At 37.7% G+C, this 24,575-nt stretch overlaps 1 pseudogene; it reads left to right on the forward strand.

Annotated features, from left to right (window-relative positions):
- The window catches only part of LOC148940344 (uncharacterized), a 31,985-nt pseudogene extending 7,732 nt beyond the window's left edge, over positions 1-24,253 (forward strand).
- The last annotated feature ends 322 nt before the right edge of the window (positions 24,254-24,575 follow it).

Raw genomic sequence — 24,575 nt, forward strand, 5'->3', positions numbered from 1 at the left:
ATTTCTGCTAGAACTTGCAAGTTTTTCTTCACACTAACAAGATTTTTCTTCAAAGTGACAACTTTTTTTCATAATACTAACAAACATTTTCTTAATACTATGAACAGTATCTTTGAAGTAACAGGTTTTTTTCTCATTAGTCCCAAATTTTTTCTAGTAGAAGCAAGTTTTCCATCAAAGATAACAAGCTTATCTTAAAAGTAAATATATTTCATTTATAATAAAAAGCTTTCTGTCAGAAGTGGCAAGTTTTTATTAACACTTAAAAAAAATTTTCGAAGCAAAAACTGTTTCCTTAATACTAACAAACTTTTACTTAACACTATTAAATTTTACTTAAAAGTAACAGGGTTTTTTCTTAATAGTAAAAATTTTTTTGAATAGCACTAAGTTATCCCTTAAAGAAAACAAATTTCTCCTAGAAGTAGCAATTTTTTTGTCAGCGATAAAAAAAAATTTTGTTAGTAGTTGCAAGTTCTCCGTCAAAGATAACAATTTTTTCTTAAAAATAATTTATTTTGCTTACGATAATATTTTTTCTGTCAGAAGTAGCAAGTTTTTCTTAAAATTAACAAATTTCCTTGTCAAAGTATCAACCTTTTCCTAAATACAAACCAACTTTTACATAACACTATCAATTTTCCTTTGGAAGTAACAGGTTTTCTCTTAATAGTAAAAAAATTTCTCACAGTACCAAGTTTTCCGTCAAAGATAACAAATTTCTCTTAGAAGTAATAATTAGTTCGTCTATCATAACAAGTTTTCTGTTAGATTAAGCAAGTTTTTCTTAACACTAACAAATTTTCTACTCGAAGTAACAACCTTTTCCTTAATACAAACAAACTCTTAATTAAGACTATCAATTCCTCTTGGAAGTAGCGGATTTTTTCTTAATAGTACCAATTATTTTTTGATAGCACCAGGTTTTCCGTCAAAGACAACAAATTTCTCTTAGAATTAACAATTTGTTTGTTTATGATAACAATTTTTCCGTTAGATGTATAATGTTTTTCATAAAAAAAACAATTATTCTTTTCGAAGTACTAACTTTTTCCCTTAATAATGACACATATTTACCTATTACTGTCAAATGTTTCTTGGAAGTAACAGGTTTTTTATTAGTGGTAACAAATTTTTTCTAATAGCAACAATTTTCCCGTCAAAGATAACAAATTTTTCCTAGAAGCAGCAGCTTTATTTTACGATTATAAACTTCTTTTCAGAATTGGTAAATTCTTCTTGACACTAACAAATTTTCTCTTCGAACTAACATGTTTTTCTTTAATACTAACGAATTTTTACATAATATCATCAAATTTTTCTTGGAAGTAACAGTTTATTCTTAATAGTAAATTTTTTTTGTAATAACAGCAAGTTTTTCATCAAAGATACCAAATCTCCATTAAAACTATAGGAAAATTTGTTTATGATAACAAGTTTTCTGTCAGAATCAGCAAGTTTTCCTTAACTCTAACAAATTTTCTCTTTGAAGTAACAACTTTTTCTTAATTTTAAAAAATTTTACTTCACACTATCAAATTTCTCTTAGAAGTAACATGTTTTTCTTCATATTTACATTTTTTTCAAACAGTACCAAGTTTTCCGTCAAAGATAACAAACTTCTCTTAGAAGTAACAATTTTCTCATAAGTGACAACAAATGTTCTGTTAGAATTAGTTTTCCGTCAACGAGGGGAAATTTTTTTTGAACAAACAATTTTTTTTCTATGTTTAAGTTAGATTAATTTAACTTACGTTAATATGAGTGGCCATGTTAACCTAAGTTAAATGAACCTAACCTAAACGTAGTAAGATTAATATAGTAAAGACGTTTTCTAGCAGAGAACATCTTAGCGTTAACAGAAAATTGTTACTTCTAAGAAAAATTTCTTATCTTTCCCGGAGAATTTGCTGGTATTAGAAAAACGTCTTACTGTTAAATAATTCCTGTCAATTCTAGAGAAATTTGATAGTATTAACTAAAACTTTCTTTGTATTAAGGAGAAAGTTCTTACTTTGAAGGGAATATTTTTTATTGTTAAGAGAAAACGTGATACTTATAGTGGAAAATCTGTTAACATAGACCGAAAATTGTTACTTCTAAGGAAAATACCCTATCTTTGATAAAAAAAAGCTTGCTACTAATAAAAAAATTAATATCAAGAGAAAACCTATTAGTTCCAAGAGACATTTGATAGAATTAATTAAAAGTTTGTTACTATTAAAGAAAAAGTTATCAGACAAATGAAACTCAGAGAGGAGAGAAAGTAACAAAATGAAAAATAAAATCAAAAAGGGTGAAAAAACGAGGATTTTGTCAGCCAGTGGCGAAACCATGAAGGAGAAAATATAAGCAAATATTTCGACAAGGACCTCCGCCAAGTCGTCCGCAGTGCTAAACAAAAAAAAGAAAAAAAAACGAAAATCTAACCTTTCGAAGTTTACCTTACGAAGACAGAACAGACGCTCAAATTACGACTACTGAGGACGACTTGGCGGAGGTCCGTGTCGAAATATTTGCTTATATTTTCATCTTCATGGTTTCGCCACTGGCTGACAAAATCCTTGTTTGTTCACCCTTTTTGATTTTATTTTTCATTTTGTTACTTTCTCTTCTCTCTGAGTTTCATTTGTCATGTATAGCCAGTGTGGTCTAATAATGTGTAAAAGTTATCAGTTCAGAGAGAAAATTTGTAAGTGTTAAGAAAAACTTGCTAATTTTAGTAGAAAACTTGTTATCATAAAGCAAAAAAAATATTACTTCTAAGAGAAGTATCTTATATGTGACAGAAAAATCGTTGTTATGAGAAAAAATTTCATAGTTTTAAGAAAAACCTGCTACTTCCAAAAGTCATTTAATAGTATTAAGTAAAACTTTGTTAGTATTGAGGAAAAAAAGTTATTACGACGAAGAGAAAATTTGTTAGTGTTAAGAAAAACTTGCTTCTTCTAGCAGAAAGCTTGTAGCAGAGACACAAAATTTTTATTTCTAAGAGAAAATTGTTATCTTTGACGAAAAACTTGCTACTATTAGAAAAACGGTTGTTACTTCGAGGAGAAAATTTGTTAGTGTTAAGAAAAAATTGCTACTTCTAACTGAAAAGTTGTTAGCATTAACAAAAATTAAATTTTTATTTCAAAGAGATATTTGTTATCTTTGACAAAACACTTGTAGCTATTAAAAAAATTTTGTTACTTTGTTACAATTAAGAAAAAAAATGCTACTTGGAAGAGAAAACTTGTTAGTGTGAAGAAAAAACTTACTAATTCTAAAAGACAACCTGTTAACCAAGATAGGAAATTGTTACTTCTACGAGAAAATTTTTATTTTTCACGGAAACACTAGCTGCTATTAGAAAAAATGGTTAGTATTAAGAAAAAGTCATATTTTTCAATTTGTATGTTTGGTAAATTATTTGATTCTATATTGTGTCTTAACTTACTTACTTGACTTAAGGATTCTGCCGAGGGTTTCGGCGTAGAGAACGATGAGACTAGGCACTTCCAGGTTGACCTATCGCTTGCCAGGCACGCAGCTTCTTCCACCGGGATGTGGGCTTGGTTGAGGAATTCATCGCTGAGTCTTTCCATTTAATGGGTGGGCATCCTCTTGGTAGCTTCCATCCGTGTAGGTGGGGTAGAAGTCAAATGTGACCTGTGCTGGGGCTTCGCGTGGTATGCAAAGGAGGTGATCAAACCACCGAACAGTGCACTGGGCGAGCTGCGTTGAGAAAGGAGTTTGAGCGGTACGTGACAGGAGAGTCTGGTTGCTAACGAAGTCAGTCATGTGAATCTTTTGATTATTCCAAGATGTTTCGTCTGTGCGACATCGACGGTGCTGAGGATAGATTTTGCAGCTGGCCACGTCTTCACTCCAAAAAGTGTTTTTGTTTAGTTTTTACAATAAATAAACGAGTCAAATTCCAAACGAGTGAAAATTAATATGATTAGAGCTCACAACCCCTACGCCTTTTCAAGGCCAGAACATAATTTGTATTTTACTGAAGAACTACAAATGAATGTGTGTTGTTAATTTAATATACACATGCTTATATTATTCATTAAAGTGTTAATAATTTTGGATGGATTCTAGTTGTAAAAGTGAAAAAGAAATAATAATAAGAAAGAATCAATACAGAACACATATAATATGACCTTGAGAACGCATAGGGGTTGTGAGCCCTAATCATGTTAATTTCTGCTTGTTTTGAGTTTAACTCAGGTATTTATTCTAAATCGGTTATTTAACTCGGTTATTTTTCTTCTACCCTTAATACTCATTGAAATGTATCCTTGTATTATGAAGCATTGAAAGGTAGCTCCGGTACTGTAAGCCCTCTATGCCCACACTACTGATTTAGCCTTTTGAATGTATTTAAAAGGAGTATTGGATTACTTACCGAAGGGGGATTTGGTTTTGGTCATCTGGTAAGGAAATCATCAGCCCTGGCTAAAAATTCCTCGGAGGCTTCCTCTGGGTCTGCTGGACCTCCCCCAATGAATTTGACCATAAAATGTTCAATCTCAGCCTAGAAAACATAAATTCTAGGCATGAATGGAACTATCAGGGGGAGAGGCGTCTTACTCCCCGAAAACTACTGAGTATACACTTTAAAATTCGAAAAATAACCTTATTTTGGTTATTTCTTTTGAAGTCTAATAGCAAATAACTAATATTGCTCCTTAATTAATACCATAAGGGGGGATGTATCATGAGACTCCCTCAAAAAGCTACCGATTATACACATTAAAGTTTGAAAAGTTGAAAAGCATGTAACCTGAAAAAGACAAAAATAGTGAAAAAGACAGAACAAACTTTTAATGTCTTCCCTATTAGGTAAAAAAGTAGTTTTGTTAAGGTAAAAAATTGAAAAAAGCCTTATTTAGAGTCATTTAAAACTAAGGGGAGAAGAAAGATATATAAGTTGGACCTTTAATATTCAAGGGAAAAAGACAAAACTAGGGATAAAAAGAAAAAAAAATCCTTCAAGGCCAGAAAAGGCTCTCTGACAGTAAACTAAAACATTAGCGATGAACATCATTCTTAGATTGAAAAAAGGGTGAGCAAAATGCTGTTTTTAGTGAAAATTCCCTTCAAGGGCTGAAAGAGACAAAAATATTGATAAGAACTAACGAAAAGTAAAAAAACTATTGATATAAAGTAAGAGTTTAGCGCTTCAATTTGTCTTAGGAACTGTTTCTAAAAAAGTAAAAAATAGGGAAAAATGTATGTAGTAGGTAAAAGAGTTTAGCTTGAAAATAATGGAATCGAACAAGAATATAAACTAGCTAAAAAATAAGTGGTAAGTTTTTTATTACATCAATAAATATAATCACATCTACAAATTCTGGCTGTACTTGGGTTTGGGCTCTTGAAGCTCCCGGCAACGTATGATTGAAGGTGGATGGCAGCTTGCGGGGTAGAACCTCGATTGGTGAGAAACTTGCCTAGGGTCTGCCAAGAAGCACCAGCATATTTGATGATCGATAACCTCAAGGGGTCATTGCATTGGTCCTTGCTCTTTTGCCTGGGTCAATAAATATACTCACAGCTACAAATTCTGGCTGCACTTGGGTGTGGACAGTTGAAGCCCCCGGCAACGCAGGATGGAGGGTGGATGGCAGCTTGTGGGGTGGCAGCTCGATGGGTAGGAGTCTTACCTAGGGTCTGCCAAGAAAGACCGGGCATATTTGATAACCGATACCCTCAAGGGTTGATTGCATTGGTCCTTGCTCTTTTGCTTGGGGGTGAAAGGGCTGGGAAATTCTAAAAAGAAAATTTAGTATTAATTAGGGCTCTCTTCTATGACCTACAATAGTCATAGAAAACAGAATACTTTTTTATGCTATCAATATTTAAACATTGTCCAGCTTTTAATAATATTATCATTATTATTATTTATTGAAAAACCCGTCATACAAAAAAAGAAACGACGGAGCAATAAGCAAAACAAAAAAAAGCAATACACATAAACTTAGGAGTTATACAAATGGTATGCAGTGACGAACGCTGGAGCTAAGATCTAAATCAGCACTTAGAACAAATTACACCAATCGAGAAAGAAAAACACAATTATACACTGCTCTGTAGGTACGCGACATGTTTCTTTTCATTTTTTTAGGCTCCTAAATACTGAACAAACATAAATAATATGAACATCATTGTATCAAGCCGTAATTGGTAAAAAAAAAATCAGCAGTGAAAGAAAAAAGATTTACATTAGATAATCATATTAACTATTGTAAATATTAAAAGAAACGGTAAGAACAGTTAAACGACACTAGCACCCGCTGGTCTTGAACTCAGATCACTCTCAACAAATGATTGATTTACTCCGATATACATAAATAACAGAAACAAGGAAAATATATGGGTGACGGCTCTCAAGTCTGACGGCTCTTGGGCCAACACGAGAGTTTCACGTGATGCATCAGCATCGATCAATGCGTTCGCGACAACTGACAAAGCGTGGGCACAACCGAGACGTGGCTGGAATCTAAATTGGTTAGGTGGAACATAGCGTTTTGCGTTCAGTTGGTCTATGAACAGAAGTTCAAAAAACTTACAGAAGGAGTAGTATATTAACTTATACTTTGCTCGGTGCCATAGCAATTCCCATGTTATTTGCTTGGCTTATGTTCCTTCCATGCTATTCTATGTCCCTTCCATTGTTATTCTATTGGACCTCTACACGTGATTAAACACGTCATGAAACTACGTTCTATTTGCTCATGCCCCGTTGGTACCATTCCAAACGAGCGGGGATTCCCCTCCTGTTCCTAAACACTGCAAAAAAGATAGCAGTATGAATGGGGATTCCCCACACAAATTTGTTTCAACTCCAAGTTTTTCAACCAGACTGGTTTTTGAGCCAACTCTAAGTTTCTGGGCCTTTAGGGGTGATTGTGTACTGTATAATACACATGTGATGTTGGGACAGTGTTGTCAATTTAAAATAGTTTAACGTCCTTCCCCCATTTCCGTCCTTCCCCCATTTCTGAGTGCAGGAGAGGGGGGGGGTCAATTTTGGAGGGAAAACCAAAAATACGCAGAATCGAAAATAAAGCGTGATCCGCCTCAAGGGGAAGGCTCAGAGGCCCTTCGTTCCCCCATTTCTGAGGGTAGAGGAGGGGGGAGTCAATTTTGGAGGGAAAACCAAAAATACACAGAATCAAAAATAAAGCGTGATCTGCCTCAAGGGGGAGGCTCAGAGGCCCCTCCTTCCTCCATTTCTAAGGGCAGGGGAGGGGGGGGGGTCAATTTTGGAGGGAAAACCAAAAATACTCAGAATCGAAAATAAACGGGATCTACCTCAAGGGGAAGGCTCAGAGGCCCTTCGTTCCTCCATTTCTGAGTGCAGGGGAGGGGGGGGGTCAATTTTGAGGTAAAACCAAAAATACTCAGAATCGAAAATAAACGGGATCTGCCTCACGGGCAAGGCTCAGAGGCCCTTCGTTCCCCCATTTCTGAAGGCAGAGGAGGGGGGGGTCAATTTTGGAGGGAAAACCAAAAATACTCAGAATCGAAAAAAACGGGATGTGCCTCAAGGGGAAGGCTCAAGGGCCCCTCCCTCCTGCATTTCTGAGAGCAGGGGAGGGGGGGTCAATTTTGGAGGGAAAACCAAAAATACTCAGACTCGAAAATAAACGGGATCTGCCTCAAGGGGAAGGCTCAGAGGCCCTTTGTTCCCCCATTTCTGAGGGCAGGGGAGGCGGGGTCAATGTTGGAGGGAAAACCAAAAAGAATCAGAATCTAAAATAAATAGGATCTGCCTCAAGGGCAAGGCTCAGAGGCCCTTCGTTCCCCCATTTCTGAGAGCAGGGGGGAGTCAATTTTTGAGGGAAAATCAAAAATACTCAGAATCTAAAATAAACGGGATCTACCTCAAGGGCACGACTCAGAGGCCCATCGTTCCCCCTTTTCTGTGGGCCGGGGAGGGGGGGGGCAATTTTGGAGGGAAAACCAAAAATACTCAGAATCAATAAATAAACGGGATCTGCCTCAAGGGGAAGGCTCAGAGGCCCAACGTTCCCCCATTTCTCAGGGCAGGGGAGAGAGGGGGGGTCAATTTTGGAGGGAAAACCAAAAATACTAAGAATCGAAAATAAACGGGATCTGCCGCAAAGGCAAGGCTCAGAGACCCCGCCTTCCCCCCTTTCTGAGGGCAGGAGAGGGGGGGGGGTTAATTTTGGAGGGGAAACAAAAATGCTCAGAATCGAAGATAATTTCCGTTCGTCTTAGTTTTTTTAACGATACTCCTTAATCCTAGTTGAAAATGCTTATTTTTTAATTTAATTGGGAATGAAAAGTCAAACTCTAACATAAAGAACAAGGTATTTTGGAGGGGGTAGCTAACTTCATATACGGGATAATTTCCATTCGTCTTAGTTTTTAACGATGCTCCTTATTTCTAGTTGAAAATACTTATTATTTAATTTAATTGGGAATGAAAAGTCAAAGTCAAACATAAAGAACAAGGTATTTTGGAGGGGGTAGCTAACTTCATATACGGGATAATTTCCATACATCTTAGTTTTTAACGATGCTCCTTATTCCTAGTTGAAAATGCTTATTTTTTTAAATTTAATTGGGAATGAAAAGTCAAAGTCTAACATAAAGAACGAGGTATTTCGGACGGGGCAGCTCACGTCATATACGGGGTAATTTCCATTCGTCTTAGTTTTTAACGATGCTCCTTATTTCTAGTTGAAAATGTTCATTTTTTAATTTAATTGTGATGAAAAGTCAAAGTCTAACATAAAGAACAAGGTATTTCGGAGGGGGCAGCTCACGTCATATACGGGGTAATTTCCATTCGTCTTAGTTATTTAACGATGCTCCTTATTTCTAGTTGAAAATGCTTATTCTTTAATTTAATTGTGAAGAAAAGTCAAAAGTCTAACATAAAGAACAAGGTATTTCGGAGAGGGGATCGTTACTGATATTGATATTAGTGCGTAAACTACAAACTGACAAAAATATCCAGAACTTTTTTTTCTTATAGCCTTGACTTTGAAGGCATTTCTTCATCTTAATTTGCCCTAGAAATATCATGCAAAATAAACTAGCCTAACAGTCATTGCTTTGTCGAATTTTGAGAAAAAACAAAAGGATTGTAACACCTGATTGCCCCGTTTACCAAACTTTTACCTTGAGAATCGATGTTGTTAGCAGAATTTCAAAAGGATCATTTATTAGTGCTGGCGTATCTGATGACGATGCTCCTTATTTCTAGTTGAAAATGCTTATTTTTTAATTTAATTGTGATGAAAAGTCAAAAGTCTAGCATAAAATAACAAGGTATTTCAGTGGGGGGCTCGTTACTGATATTGATATTAGTACGTAAACTACAAACTGACAAAAATATCCAGAACTTTTTTTTTCTTGTAGCCTTGACTTTGAAGACATTTCTTCATCTTAATTGGCTTTAGAAATATCATGCAAAATAAACTAGCCTAACAGTCATTGCTTTTTCCGAATTTTGAGCAAAAACAAAAGGATTGTAACACCTGATTGCCCCGTTTTCCAACTTTTACCTCGAGAATCGATGTTGTTAGCAGAATTTCAAAAGGATCGTTTATTAGTGCTGGCGTATCTGGTGACGATGTTCCTTATTTCTAGTTGAAAATGATTATTTTTTAATTTAATTGTGATGAAAAGTCAAAAGTCTAACATAAAAGAACAAGGTATTTCGGAGGGGGGTTCGTTACTGATATTGATATTAATGCGTAAACTACAGACTGACAAAAATATCCAGAACTTTTTTTTCTTATAGCCTTGACTTTGAACACATTTCTTCATCTTAATTGGCTTTAGAAATATCATGCAAAATAAACTGGCCTAAAAGTCATTGCTTTGCATGCAAAATATAAAAACTAGCCTAACAGTCATTGCTTTTTCGAATTTTGAGCAAAAACAAAAGGATTGTAACACATGATTGGCCCGTTTTCCAACTTTTACCTTGAGAATGGATGTTGTTAGCAGAATTTCAAAAGTATCGTTTATGAGTGCTGGCGTATCTGATGAAATAAAAATGCTTATTTTTTAAATTTAATTAGGGTGAAAAGTCAAAAGTGTAACATAAAAAGAACAAGGTATTTCGGAGGGGGGGGGCAGCTCACTTCATATACGGGGTAAGTTCCATTCGTATTAGTTTTTTAACGATACTCCTTATATATAGTTGAAAATGCATATTTTTTAATTTAATTGTGATGAAACGTCAAAAATCTAACATAAATAACAAGGTATTTTGGAGGGGGGCTCGTTAATGATATTGATATTAGTGCGTAAACTACAAACTGACAAAAATATCCAGAACTTTTTATCTTATAGTCTTGACTTTGAAGGCATTTATTCATCTTAATTGGCTCTAGAAATATCATGCAAAATAAACTAACCTAACAGTCATTGCTTTGTCGAATTTTGAGCAAAAACAAAAGGATTGTAACACCTGATCGGCCCGTTTTCCAACTTTTACCTTGAGAATCAATGTCGTTAGCAGAATTTCGAAAGGATCGTTTATGAGTGCTGGCGTATCTGATGAAATAATTTAGGTCGTGTGATCAATTTAATTTATTTTTTTTAATTCAGTAGTTTTTCAGTACAGACATTCGATATCCTAAAAGTATTTGATTCAAACTATTACCTTGAGAATTGTTGTTGTTAGAAGAATTTCAAAAGGATCGTTTATGAGTGCTGGCGTATCTGATGAAATAATTTAGGTCGTATGATAATTTTTTTTAATACAGTAGTTTTTTTTAGTAAGGACACTCGAGACAACACGCACACAGAGAGAACACACACACACATATACGAAACACACATAGAGACGACACACACACACACACAGAGATGACACACACACACAGAGACAACATACTCAAAGTGACGAATTACACATAGAGACGACACACACACACACACACACACAAACACACAGAGAGAGAGACGACAAACACACAGAGACGAGACACATAGAGAGACGACACACACACAGAGACGAAAACACAGAGTGGCGCGCCACTCTAAGTGAACCTAGATCAACCCAACTTTTTGGATATCTCTCTCACTATGACTCTGTTCGTGTGTAGTGTCTGTGCGTGTGTCGTCTCTATGTGTGTGTCATCTCTGTGGATGTGTCGTCTCTGTTTTTGTTGTGGACTCTGTGTGAGTGTGTTGTCTCTTTGTGTGTTTCGTATCTGTGTGTTGTGTGTCGTCTCTTTGTGTGTGTGTTGTCTCTGTGTGTTTGTCGTCTCTGTGTGTGTGTGTCATCTCTCTATGTGTGTCGTCTCTGTGTGTTTGTCGTCTCTGTGTGTTTGTCGTCTCTGTGTGTGTGTGTTTCTTCTCTATGTGTAAGTCGTCTATTTTGAGTGTTTCGTTTCTGTGTGTGTGTCGTCTTTCTGTGTTTGTTGTCTCTGTGTTGGTGTTGTCTCTGTGTGTGTGTTCTATCTATGCGTGTGTCGTCTCTATGTGTGTTTCGTATCTGTTTGTGTGTCGTCTCTATGTGTGTTTTTGTCATTTCTTGTCTATTTGTCTCGTCTCTCTGTGTGTGTGTTGACTCTGTGTGTGTATCGTCTCTGTGTGTGTGTCGTCTCTATGGGTGTTTCGTCTTCGTATGTGTGTATCATCTCTGTGTGTGTGTGTGTGTGTGTGCCGTCTCTGTGTGTGTCGTCTCTGCGCGTGTTTCTTCTCTGTGTGTGTGTGTGTCGTCTGTGTTTGTGTGTGTCGTCACTATGTGTGTGTATTGCCGTCTCTGTGTGTGTGTCATCTCTATGCGTGTGTTTCGTCTCTGTGTGCGGGTGTTATGTCTGTGTGTGTTTCGTCTCTCTCTCTCTCTCTCTCTGTGTGTGTGTGTGTGTCGTCTCTGTGCGTGTGTCTTCTCTCTGTGCGTTGTCGTCTCTGTGTTTGTGTCGTCTCTATGTGCGTGTCGTCTCTGTGCGTGTTTTGTCGCTATGTGTGTTGTCGTCTCTGTGTGTGTGTCGTCTCTGTGCTTGTTTCGTCACTATGTGTGTGTCGTCTCTGTGTCTGTGTGTGTGTTGTCTCTGTGTGCGTGTTGTGTCTGTGCTTGTTGTCTTTGTGTGTGTGTGTCTTCTCTGTGCGTATGTCGTCTCTGTGCGGGTGTTGTCTCTGTATGTGTTGTCTTTGTGTGTGTGTGTCTTGTCTCTATGTGAGTGTGACGTCTCTGTTTTTGTGTCTTCTCTGTATGTTTAGCCGTCTCTGTGTCTGTGTTGTCTCTATGTGTGTGTGTGTGTATGTCGTCTGTGTGTGTGTGTGTCGTCTCTTTGTGTGTTTTGTATCTGTGTGTGTGTGTCGTCTCTTTGTGTGTGTGTGTTGTCTCTGTGTGTTTTAGTCGTCTCTCTGTGTGTGTGTTGTCTCTCTATGTGTCTAGTCTCTGTGTGTTGTCTCACTATGTGTCTCGTCTCTCTCTCTCTGTGTTTTACTGTGTCTCTCTGGCGCTGTCTCTGTCTCTGTTTGTGTGGCTCTGTGTGTGTGTGTGTGTCTGTGTGTGTGTCTCTGTCTTTCTGTGTGTCGGTCTCTCTGAGTGTCTCTGTGTCTCGCTCTGTCTGTGTGTCTGTGTGTGTGTCTGTCTGTCTCTCTGTGTGTCTGTCTGTGTGTGTGTGTGTGTGTGTGTGTGTGTGTGTGTGTGTGTGTGTGTGTGTGTGTGTGTGTGTGTGTGTGTGTGTGTGTGTGTGTGTGTGTGTGTGTGTGTGTGTGTGTGTGTGTGTGTGTGTGTGTGTGTGTGTGTGTGTGTGTGTGTGTGTGTGTGTGTGTGTGTGTGTGTGTGTGTGTGTGTGTGTGTGTGTGTGTGTGTGTGTGTGTGTGTGTGTGTGTGTGTGTGTGTGTGTGTGTGTGTGTGTGTGTGTGTGTGTGTGTGTGTGTGTGTGTGTGTGTGTGTGTGTGTGTGTGTGTGTGTGTGTGTGTGTGTGTGTGTGTGTGTGTGTGTGTGTGTGTGTGTGTGTGTGTGTGTGTGTGTGTGTGTGTGTGTGTGTGTGTGTGTGTGTGTGTGTGTGTGTGTGTGTGTGTGTGTGTGTGTGTGTGTGTGTGTGTGTGTGTGTGTGTGTGTGTGTGTGTGTGTGTGTGTGTGTGTGTGTGTGTGTGTGTGTGTGTGTGTGTGTGTGTGTGTGTGTGTGTGTGTGTGTGTGTGTGTGTGTGTGTGTGTGTGTGTGTGTGTGTGTGTGTGTGTGTGTGTGTGTGTGTGTGTGTGTGTGTGTGTGTGTGTGTGTGTGTGTGTGTGTGTGTGTGTGTGTGTGTGTTTGTGTGTGTGTGTGTGTGTGTGTGTGTGTGTGTGTGTGTGTCTGTGTGTGTGTGTGTGTGTGTGTGTGTGTATCTGTGTGTGTGTGTGTGTATGTGTATGTATGTGTGTGTGTGTGTCGTCTCTATGTGTAAGTCGTCACTTTGAGTATGTCGTCTCTGTGTGTGTGTGTGTGTCGTCTCTGTGTGGGTGTCGTCTCTGTGTGTGTGTATGTTGTCTCTATGCATGTGTCGTCTCTATGTGTGTTTCGTATCTGTCTGTGTGTTTGTTCTCTCTGTGTGCGTGTTGTCTCGAGTGTCCTTACTAAAAAAACTACTGCATTAAAAAAAATTATCATACGACCTAAATTATTTCATCAGATACGCCAGCACTCATAAACGATCCTTTTAAAATTCTTTTAACAAAATCAATTCTCAAAGTAAAAGTTTTAATCAAACACTTTTAGAATATTGAGTGTCCTTACTGAAAAACTACTGAATTAAAAAAAAAAAATTAAATTGATCATATGACCTAAATTATTTCATCAGATACGCCAGCACTCATAAACGATCCTTTTGAAATTCTGCTAACAACATCGATTCTCAAGGTAAAAGTTTGAAAACGGGCCAATCAGGTGTTACAATCCTTTTGTTTTTGCTCAAAATTCGACAAAGCAATGACTGTTAGGCTAGTTTATTTTGCATGATATTTTTAGAGCCAATTAAGATGAAGAAATGCCTTCAAAGTCAAGGCCATAAGAAAAAAAGTTCTGGATATTTTTGTCAGTTTGTAGTTTACGCACTAATATCAATATCAGTAACGAGCTCCCTCCGAAATACCTTGTTCTTTATGTTAGACTTTTGACTTTTAATCACAATTAAATTAAAAAATAAGCATTTTCAACTAGAAATAAGGAGCATCGTTAAAAAAACTAAGACGTGATGGAAATTACCCCGTATATGAAGTGAGCTGCCCCCCCCTCCGAAATACCTTGTTCTTTTTATGTTACACTTTTGACTTTTCACCCTAATTAAATTAAAAAAATAAGTATTTTTATTTAATCGGATACGCCAGCACTCATAAGCGATCCTTTTGAAATTCTGCTAACAACATCGATTCTTAAGATAAAAGTTGGAAAACGGGCCAATCAGGTGTTATAATCCTTTTGTTTTTGCTCAAAATTCGAGAAAGCAATGACTGTTAGGCTAGTTTTTTTTATTTTGCATTCAAAGCAATGACTGTTAGGCTAGTTTATTTTGCATGATATTTCTAAAGCCAATTAAGATGAAGAAATGTCTTCAAAGTCAAGGCTATAAGAAAAAAAAGTTCTGGATATTTTGTCAGTTTGCAGTTTACGCACTAATATCAATATCAGTAACGAGCCCCCCTCTGAAATACCTTGTTCTTTTATGTTAGACTTTTGACTTTTCATCACAATTAAATTAAAAAATAAGCATTCTCAATTAGAAATAAGGAGCATCGTCATCAGATACGCCAGCACTAATAAACGATCCTTTTGAAATTCTGCTAACAACATCGATTCTCAAGGTAAAAGTTGGAAAACGGGGCAATCAGGTGTTACAATCCTTTTGTTTTTGCTCAAAATTCGACAAAGCAATGACGGTTAGGCTAGTTTATTTTGCATAATATTTCTAACGCCAATTAAGATGAAGAAATGTCTTCAAAGTCAAGACTATAAGAAAAAAAGTTCTGGATATTTTTTGTCAGTTTGTAGATTACGCACTAATATCAATATCAGTAACGAGCCCCCCTCCGAAATACCTTGTTCTTTTATGTTAGACTTTTAACTTTTCACCAAAATTAAATTAGAAAATAAGCATTTTCAACTAGAAATAAGGAGCATCGTTAAAAAACTAAGACGAATGGAAATTACCCCGTATATGAAGTGAGCTGCTCCCTCCGAAATAGCTTGTTCTTTATGTTAGACTTTGACTTTTCACCCCAATTAAATTAAAAAAATAAGCATTTTCAACTAGAAATAAGGAGCATCGTTAAAAACTAAGATGAATGGAAATTATCTCGTATATGAATTTAGCTACCCCCTCCGAAATACCTTGTTCTTTATGTTAGACTTTGACTTTTCATTCCCAATTAAATTAAAAAAATAAGCATTTTCAACTAGAAATAAGGAGCATCGTTAAAAACTAAGACGAAGGGAAATCATCCCGTATATGAAGATAGCTACCCCCTCCGAAATACCTTGTTCTTTATGTTATACTTTGACTTTTCATTCCCAATTAAATTGAAAAATCAGCATTTTCAACTAGAAATAAGGAGCATCGTTAAAAACTAAGACGAATGGAAATTATCCCGTATATAAAGTTAGCTACCCCCTCCTAAATACCTGGTTCCTTATATTAGAGTTTAACTTTTCATTCCCATTTAAATTAAAAAATGAGCATTTTTCAACTAGAAATAAGGAGCATCGTTACAACCTAAGACGAATTGAAATTACCCCGCATATGAAATTAGCTATCCCCTCCAAAATACCTCGTTCCTTATTTCAGAGTTTGACTTTTCATTCCCAATTAAATTAAAAAATAATCATTTTCAACTAGAAATAAGGAGCATCGTTAAAAAAAACTAAGACGAATGGAAATTATCTTCGATTCTGAGCATTTTTGTTTCCCCTCCAAAATTGACCTCCCCCCCTCTCCTCCCCTCAGAAATGGGGGAAGGATGGGCCTCTGTGCCTTGCCCTTTAGACACATCCCGTTTATTTTCGATTCTGAATATTTTTGGTTTTCCCTCCAAAATTGACCCCCCGCCCCTGCCCTCAGAAATGGGGGAACGAAGGGCCTCTGAACCTTCCCCTTGAGGCAGATCCCGTTTATTTTCGATTCTGAGTGTTTCTAGTTTTCCCTCCAAAATTGACCCCCCCCTCCCCTGCCCTCACAAATGGGGGAACGAAGGGCCTCTGAGTCTTGCCCTTGAAGCAGATCCCTTTTATTTTCGATTCTGAGTATTTTTGGTTTTCCCTCAAAAATTGACCCCCCCTGCCCTCAGAAATGGGGGAACGAAGGGCCTCTGAGCCTTCCCCTTGAGGCAGATCCCGTTTATTTTCGATTCTGAGTATTTTTGGATTTCCCTCCAAAATTGAACCCCCCCCCTCCCCTGCCCTCAGAAATGGGGGAACGAAGGGCCTCTGAGCCTTGCCCTTGAGGCAGATCCTGTTTATTTTCGATTCTGAGTATTTTTGAGTTTTCCCTCCAAAATTGACCCCCCTCCCCCTCCCCTGCCCACAGAAATGGGGGAAGGAGTGGCCTCTGAGCCTTCCCCTTCAGGCAGATCCCATTTATTTTCGATTCTGAGTATTTTTTGTTTTGCCTCCAAAATTGACCCCCCCTCCCCTGCCCTCAGAAATGGAGGAAGGAGGGGCCTCTGAGCCTTGCCCGCGCGGCAGATCCCCATTATGTTCGATTCTGAGTATTTTTTGTTTTCCCTCCATAATTGACTCCACCCCCACCCCTGCCCTCCGGAATGGGGGAACGTGGGGGCTCTGGGCCTTCCCCTTGGGGCAGATCCCGTTTATTTTCGATTCTTAGTATTTTTGGTTTTCCCTCCAAACTTGACCCCCCCTCCCCTGCTTTCAGAAATGGAGGAAGGAGGGGCCGCTGAGCCTTCCCCTTGAGGCAGATCACGCTTTATTTTCGATTCTGAGTATTTTTGGTTTTCCCTCCAAAATTGACCCCCCCCCCTCCCCTGCCCTCAGAAAAAGGGGAACGAATGACCGCTGAGCCGTCCTTGTGAGGCATATCCCGTTTTTTTTCATTTATGATTATTTTTGGTTTTCCCTCAAAAATTGACCCCCCCCCTCTCCTGCCCTCAGAAATGGGGGAAGGAGGGAACGTTAAACTATTTTCAATTGACAACACTTTCAAAACATCACATGTGTATTATACAGTACACAATCACCCCTAAAGGCCCAGAAACTTAGAGTTGGCTCAAAAACCAGTCTGGTTGGAAAACTTGGAGTTGAAACAAATTTGTGTGGGGAACCCCCGTTCATACTGATATCTTTTTTGCAATGTTTAGCAACAGGTGGGGAATCCCCGTTCGTTTGGAATGGTTCCAACGGAACATAAGCAAATAGAACGTAGTTTCATGACGTGTTTAATCACATGTAGAGGTTCCAATAAAATAACAATGGAAGGGACATAAAATAGCATGGAAGGGAAAATAAACCAAGCAAATAACATGGGAATTGCTATGGCACCGAGCAAAGTATAAGTTAACATACTACTAGAAGGTAGTAGCCACTGTTATAGGGCGGAAGGAAGATCACTGGGTTGCGAGTTTACCTTATTTTGGAATTGGAGTAAGATCTCCGATTGAAAAAGAAGACGGTTCAACTCCTTGGGTAACATTTATCAGCATCAAAATAGCAATATGGTTTACCAGCAGCTCGCTTCCATGCAGAATGTAAAGAGCGCTTATTTTATCGATGCCAGAAGATTTCTTACGCTTTAGGCGTTGGATTGCTCGCAGTACAGAATCAGCTGAAATAACAAAATTGTCGGTTGGACACCTAGACAGAAAGTTATCAAGCTTATCTTCACATTTGGACTGTTGGGCGGCATCTGGTGGGGAGAATTCACCAGAGAATTATGAATTCCATTCAGAATCAGGAATAAGTTGAGCAGATAAGTGGGCCCTAGAAGGATCTCTTGATACATTTCTCCAGAAGGAAGGTTGGGACAGAGAAGCTTGCTGGGCTGTCTCTTCAACTATCCAGTTCATGTGGATACAGAGTTCTCTTGCAAACTTTCTTTTGATAGAAAGACGAATGTCTGAAACCCAGCCAGAGCGAGGACGGTTGCACTGGAGCCACAAATGGTACGAAAATTTGGATTTTCTCCAAGCTTCAACTAGGCTCGGATTACTGGACCAGTGCTTTGTGACACCCCGATGTATACGTTTAAGAGGTATACTGGCTTTTTCTGCGCATCACAGAGCATGGCAAATTTGTGCAAGATATCCAGCAACATCCGTATTTCATTTGCATCAACTTGCGGATTTTCCATGAGCAGCTGGAACGGTACATGAATTTTATGTAGGACAGAATTAGTTTCTGCAGCAAAAAGGGCATCTTGGATATTATCCCAATACCTGTAAAATTGGGCGTGGGGCTGATATGGTTGTGTAGCAGGAGTAGACTGAGCAGAGGAACAATAAATAAATGCAGATATCGGAAGGTGGTCTGATAGTTGGAAATCAGTAACGACGTGAACAGGTGCCACTTGGAGATTTATAGAAGAAACTGCATGGTCAAGGCTCTATGCGTGATTTGAATGGTGTGTGAAAGTGTAATCAAGATCTTTCGGCAGCTGCCTAAGCCAATCGTCAAAATACCAGACAAAATAAAAGTACGCTATAACGAGGCGTCAGTTAAATTATAGTTAAAATCTCCTACAATAACACAACACTTACCTAACAGGCGAAAATTTGAAAGGCAAGACCCTAGTTTATCACATGCAGAAGTAAATAAAAATTCCGATCGGTCATTGCAATAATCTGTCGGGAGATAGAAGTTTACAATAACATGATCTTTTACATGGACAGCAAGAAAAAAATCATATGAATCAAATATACTTGACCGGCACGAGGTTCAAACAAGCATCGCAATACCACCCGAAGGGCGGCCGTTGGGAGCGAATCGTTTAGCGGGCACTGAATAGCTAGTAAAATTATTGTCAATTTTCTGAAGTCCTAAACTATGACTTCTCAAAAAATGCCCGTGCAAGCACAATACGTCACAATTCGAAAGCAAACCTTTTATCACAGGAATTTTGACTAAAATTCCACCATTAATATTCCACGAAAGTACAACTTGCGTAGTCGGGTCCTCTTACGTGTGTTACAGATAATACACAAGTACCGCAAGATGTTGCAAAAAGGTACACATGAATTGCTATAATTTTTTTTCAAGTTGTATTTTGTCAATAAGCATATATTGAAGTTAAACTATGAATTTTTTAATTGCAGGCTAGGCTACTATTGGCTTCGAGATTTTTTGTTGTATTTTCTGCCCGCAATACTCGTACAACAGACCCCCAAGCAGATTGTATGTATTACCAGAAGCACCAACGAATCAGGTTGAAACAAGAGCAGCCCCACCTTCCGCTGTCGTAAGTTTTCCACATACAATAATGCGCAAAGGTTTTGCATAGTTAAGGACTATTCTTAACCCTTTCAGTCCCGAATTTTAAGAAAGTTGGTAGGATTTTTTTTTAATAGTCGTTTCTGAGAGAGAAAAATGCGCTCTTTCTAGTGGTGTAACTTGCATCTTTGCATCACCGCTTGGTGGTGCAGAAAAAATATGTCCTCATATGTGGACGGTGGGAACTAAGGTTTCCAATTTTTCACAATTTCCAGCAGAATTATTTGCGAACAAAAGTATCATCTATTTATTTTCAATTACAAAAAACTGACACATAGCGTGTGTGAAAACTCTCAAAACATTCAAGGCACAAAACCTTTTCAAATTTTACACACTTGATCCGCGACTTGCTAGTACACGACTCTAGCGAACAGCGTCCTGCGTTGGCGGCATTCGTCTTGGTAGGCCAGTGGCCAGTCAGTCCGTCATAGCGAATCTCGGGTGCAACAATGCAATTATACTTTCGTTTTCGTGTCTGAGAAACCGACGGTGACTGGGAAGGTCTCCCGCAAGGTCTAGCAGATGCTGCAAAACTAGTTTTCCCGGTGTTGATCAAAGTTCTTGCTACGCTGGCCTTGAACTCCAATAGGCCAAGCTCTTTCAGTCCAGCGTCTAAATCGTGCTTTTCCATCCCTGCCTTTTGTGCCGTACGATACAGAATCCACGCCTTTGCAACTGCAACGTCAACGAAGTTCCAAAAGACCTTCATGTAGTATTTTTTTGACGAGCAACGACGTGCAACGACATCACCACCAACGCCTAATCCAAACGTTTCTGTCCCTACCGCAGCTTCTTCATACATTTCGAACTCGTGGATGTATCCTGAAGGACTAGCTCGAGCCCAACATTTGAAACCCCAAGGTTTGGGTTTGGATTTGATGTACTGCTTCATTTGGGAGCGACGTTTGAAGGGTATCATCATTTCGTCTATGCTGTGGTGTTCTTCGAGAGGAGTATTTTGTAAGAATGTACTCTTCAAAACGTCAAGAACCGGTCTTACTTTGAAAAATTTATCATTTTCCCCACTCTGCGCTTCATTGAAATGAAGGTATTTGGAAATTTCGTCAAAACGATTGCGAGACATTGAATCAGCAACAATCGGAATCCGCATTGCTTCGTCAGATTTCCAGTACCACTTCAGGCGCGGGTATTTGAGGTAAGTAATCACTAGGTTTATCCCCAGGAAGAGCTTCATTTCATGTACAGAAACGTTGAAACTGCTACCTTGTGAAACAGCATAGCGGGTAGATTCGAAAGCAATTTTCTCGATCAAGGCATCTGGGAACAGTCTGAGGAAAAACTCTACTGGCTCCTTCAGCAATAGAATGTCTGGCAGCAATTCATCACGGTCTGCTTTGAAGTTCGGTCGCGCTCCTGCTAATGGATGGTCAGCAGCTCTCCAAACACTCTTTCGCTTGCTTCCATTGTTAGAACTTACAGCTGGGGTCTCAGAAATATGAGCACTTGCAGATCCATAAATAACATCCTCAATACTCGCAGCGACTGTATCGCTTTCACTTGCACCGTCGAATTCACAGCCGAGTTCCGTTTCTTGATCGTCAAGCAGCTCGTAGAAGGTTTCCGCATTTCCTGGAAAGTCAGATGGATCCCATGTGGGAACGCTGTCATCTTCTTCGCTTGAAAGATCAGTAACATCGAGATCGTCAAAGACGCCAAGGCAATCTGCAGCACTGAGTCTTTTTCGTCTTTCCATTCCTCAAAGAAACACTATGCCGATTATTCACAGATTTTGGATTTCTGAGATGATACGTATCGTGACGTAACACCTTTAAGTAGGCATTCCCTTCTTAGACCACACTGCCGTTCTATCACAAACGAATAAATTTCCAAATGGGGATAAATCCATTTATTTAGACAGTGAAAAAAACATTTTTTCGACAGTGTTTTTTTCAGTGTCTAAATAAATGGATTTATCCCCATTTGGAAATTTATTCGTTTGTTATAGAACGGCAGTGTGGTCTAAGAAGGGAATGCCTACTTAAAGGTGTTACGTCACGATACGTCGTACATATGGTGAAATAAGACCTACCAAGTACACAACTATAAACTCAACATTTCTTTTGCAATTAGAAGACACAGAAGACTTTGCCATCTTTATTACAAATTTATTTTACGTTTGGGCAATATTAAAGAAGAAAATTTACATCGAGACTTTTTATGAACTCTGTCAGTGACTTTTCTCTGAAAATAATCTAGTGAATAAGCCGGAAGTTAATTATTTTGTGAATGACCTGAAAAGTTACTTTTTTTTGTATATAAATATGCTAGTTTCAGTTATAGTGAATAGTTTCAGTGAATTTCCCATTGTCCACAAACGAGAACTTGTGCTTATCGAATACTTTGGTGCCCTCTAGCAACAGAAATCGTAAAAACAACAAGAGACCCCTAGATGTCCCTTTGACATTCACTACTACAGTGTCATCGGTTCAACTACCCTTGTATCCCAGCGTCCACAAACGGGGACAAAACGCAATGGCGATGTGCTGATAACCCAGAGTTGCAAAGATGATGTAACAGTTGTCTAAGGAAAGTTTAATGACATAATTTTCTACGGCAAAAATCCCAGACTTCCAAATCCAGCCCTTATCAGAGTAAAAAAATTTATAAAAAGAAGAAATCTTACCTTTCTGATGTTTGACCTACCTGAGACTTTCTATCGGGCTAGATCGCATACCTTACCTTAGATGGCGATACTGTGTACAGGTGAAATACTTGAAAGACACTTCTCTAACAGATGGCATGTCAGTGATTTCATTATATTTTCACTGGGCTCTGGGATGAAAGATTAAAGATTTGTCCTCAATTGTGGTCAGTGGGAACGAAAGGGTTAATACGATGTAGAATTTTGTTGAAACAGGTTGGAGTTGTAACTAATCAAGTTTGAAAAAAGTTTTTTAGTTGTATTATTAATATCCTGTCTACAAGGTGTAGACATTTGAGCAAAAGAATAAAAAAAAATTGAATTTAGTATGTATGGAATAGAATTGAAATTTTAATAGTTGAAGAAACAGTCTGAAATTGCTATTTGAATGTAAAAAAGCGAAATTTAAAATTCTTGTACCAAAAGCAATATAAACAAGACGAAGACTAGGTATTACTATGATTAAACTAAAAGTCGCTAGGGGGTATTAAAAGATTTTTCATCAGGAAAACTTAAATTAATTAGAGTCGTAGAGACTTCCTAATTTCTTCAGTTTTTGATCTTCAAGAGGCAAAAAATAAGATTCTAACCCCAAAAACTATTGAAAACACATGTTTAATTAGCTAATGGTGTTAATTTTTTGTTAACTCTTTAAATTTGTTTTTATAGATAAATAGGTTGATCAATTTTGTCTTTGGCTTGGTCTTTCATTATTTGAGTTTCATTTATTGTTCTTTTTCTTATGATAGCAGTTTAATAAATGCAAGCAATCACCTATAAAAATTCGAAAAAAATTCTGGTAAGATAAATGTAACATACGAGAATTTAAACTGAAAAGTCATTCCTACACTTAGATTTTTTCCTTTTTTTTAATCGTTCTAAGGCAACAAAACCATTTTGCAAGGTTTTAAAACGCCGGCTGAAAATTTAATATCTGGCCATGACACTTCACGGTTATGTTTCAAGAATCGTCTGCAGTATAACGTATTGGCTTACGATATAACTAATGTAAGATATCCCTGATATTATCGTTTTTGTACTTCTTTTTAAAACATCATTGCTATTTTCTGCATTTCTTATTAAAACGTCATTGCTACTTTAGCTTATCTTGTTTAAATGTCATTGCTATTTTTGCAGTTCTTTTTGATACCTCATTGCTATTTTAGGACTTCCTATTAGAGCATAATTGCTATTTTTACGCTTCTAATAGGAACATCATTGCTATTTTTGTACTTTTTATTAGAACATCATTTCTATTTTGTACTTCTTATTAAAACGTCATTGTCATTTTTTGTAAAGGGTTTTGCTTTGAATAAACTAGTATTATTCCTAATTAACTAAAAAACTAGTATTATTCCTAATTGCTGGTTCAATTGCTGGTTAAAGCTGGTTCAATTGCTAAACTTTAAAAGAGTCTTGTGGAAAACGTCCAATTATTATTTTCAAAACGTATAAGCTTTGCAATCGTGTTTAATAATTATCCCTTCTGTGAGTGCTAGTATTCAAACTGTTGGTAAGCCTTGCTGTCTTATTCTTGAAAGCTTTCCTCGACCGCGAAAAGCGTTACTTTTGGTAGTTTGGACATTTCGTTTTGTAGAAAAAGCCCAAAAGGATCCCACTACACATCACAAAGTAGCCTCTAGAATTTTTCTAAGTATAAACCGTTGTAAACGTAAATACACGTATTTGTGGTTCTTTTTTGGCCTAAAATTACTGCGAAATCTATTTTGAAAGGCTTGCAGTGTGTCATCTACTATCATAATTTGTTTAATACAAAGGTTTAAAATAGATTGCCTGATTTTTGGAATCTCCATGGAAGCTGTGTATTTCTCTATTATTTTTAGGGGCCTATGCTAATGCCCTATGAATTAGACTGGGCTGTCAGTGATCAAAAGAATGGACTCGATTTTGCCCATGAAGAAGCTAGCAGTGATGAAATGGTCAGTAAGGGTAGCTACAAAGTACTTCTTCCCGATTGGCGTCTGCAAGATGTTACATTTACAGTCAATGGAAATAACGGTTATGTAGCTAATGCTAATGTCCAGTACCAGAAATAGTTCGTTTTAAGGATGCAATTACAAAATTTCTATAAATTTAATTTTTATAGCGACGAAAATGATAGTTTATATTCATAAAATCTAAGGCAAAACTTTTCAGAAGGTTTAATATACATATTGATATTTTCCTTTAGATTCGACTTTAAATATCCTTAATATTGTTTAATCATTAGTAAGAAGGGTTGTTTACAACCCTTGAAATTTGAAATTTAAACATCCTCCAGAGCCATTACTGGCACATTGGGTGTTGAATCAACGCTCCACTTACTGGGTATTTTATACCGGGACAAGTTCGAAGCTTGTCACCCAACCTTAATGCGAAGCAATGCTACTATAGACCCTAGTGTTAAGTATTAAATAATATGTCAGCAATATCTCAGGGATCAAGTTGAAATTTATGTGCTGAAACGGCTATCAATATCATCAAGTTGAAATTTTCATTGC

This window comes from Artemia sp. Qi Xiang Cuo, chromosome 20 (genome assembly GCF_049724085.1).
Source record: "Artemia sp. Qi Xiang Cuo chromosome 20, ASM4972408v1, whole genome shotgun sequence".
Lineage (NCBI taxonomy): Eukaryota > Metazoa > Arthropoda > Branchiopoda > Anostraca > Artemiidae > Artemia > Artemia sp. Qi Xiang Cuo.